The following is a 1,165-nucleotide window of genomic DNA, read 5'->3' on the forward strand; positions in this document are numbered from 1 at the left end:
TTCTTCTGGCCCAGACTCAGAGATGGGGATGGATCTCTCATGCTCAACCTCCTTGTCCTGTTCCCTGGTGCCCTGTACCTTGGTGTGTGCGCCCAAGAGAAGCGAGCCTGCAGGTGGGCCTGATGCGCGCTGAGGACAGGGCGAGGCAAGAAAGGCCAGGGAGGCAATGAAGGAAGTGGTGATGGCGGGGCAGAGGCCAGGGAAGCCCTGCTAGAGATATTCCCTGAACGGCTGCAGGGCCGAGTAGAGCTGCCACCCAAGTCCTCAGCTATCCCAGAAGGCACCCCAGGCTGTAACTCTTGATAAGCGCTAAAAGGCTTGTCTTTCTCCATGGAGAGGCTGGTCAATGGAACTGCTGGGTTGGCAGCCCACTGGGGTTCCCATAGGACTCCAATACAGGACCAAAAAAGTGAAGACTTCACTGGACTTATTAGGAAAAATAAAATTTGTGTAGGATGACTTCAACGGTCAACTTAAAACTGGATGAATTATCTTCAAAAAAATTAAGCAAAGCAAAGCAGACAATTCATCAAGCACTTTAAGAGAAACAGAAAATGCAATCGCCATCCTGACTAAAGCTAAAAGCTGAACCTCAGAAAAGCCAGTAGACGTACACAAAACATTAGCAATGAAAGATGTTTGTGTAACTCTATGTGTTAGACATAAACCTGAAAGTAGTGAAAGCTCTCAAACATTGTGTTACCTTTGGGGTGATTGCATCTTAAGTTCATAAAATTTAGAAATAATGACCAGCAGATTTGAAACTCAGTATTAACCACCATCATAGGCAGTCCTATCTAGTTCCAGATTTCTCATCCGGCCCACCCCCACCCCCCATCCCCGGCTATACCAGCAAAAGAACAACAACTACAAAAAAAGGATGAAACAAAACAATTTAGAAGTTGTGAAATTTACATATTTTAAAATTTGAGTCTAGTTCCTAACTTACACAATCTTTAGAAACATTTTAGGATTAAAAATAAATGTATCCAATTCTCGTTATAAAAGTGAAAGCATAGCTTAAGGAGCCCTGAGTGGGGTGGAGGTCAGTGATCCACAGCTTTGTATCTAACACAGAGCCTGGCAGTTCAAACTCAGCCTACATCACACAATTGAAAAATATACCTACCTCATTTTACTAAAAAAGCAAGGTAATCTTATAACA

The sequence above is a fragment of the Echinops telfairi genome, unplaced genomic scaffold (assembly GCF_000313985.2).
Source record: "Echinops telfairi isolate 266 unplaced genomic scaffold, ASM31398v2 ScPeMD7_7477;HRSCAF=8515, whole genome shotgun sequence".
Taxonomy (NCBI): Eukaryota; Metazoa; Chordata; class Mammalia; order Afrosoricida; family Tenrecidae; genus Echinops; species Echinops telfairi.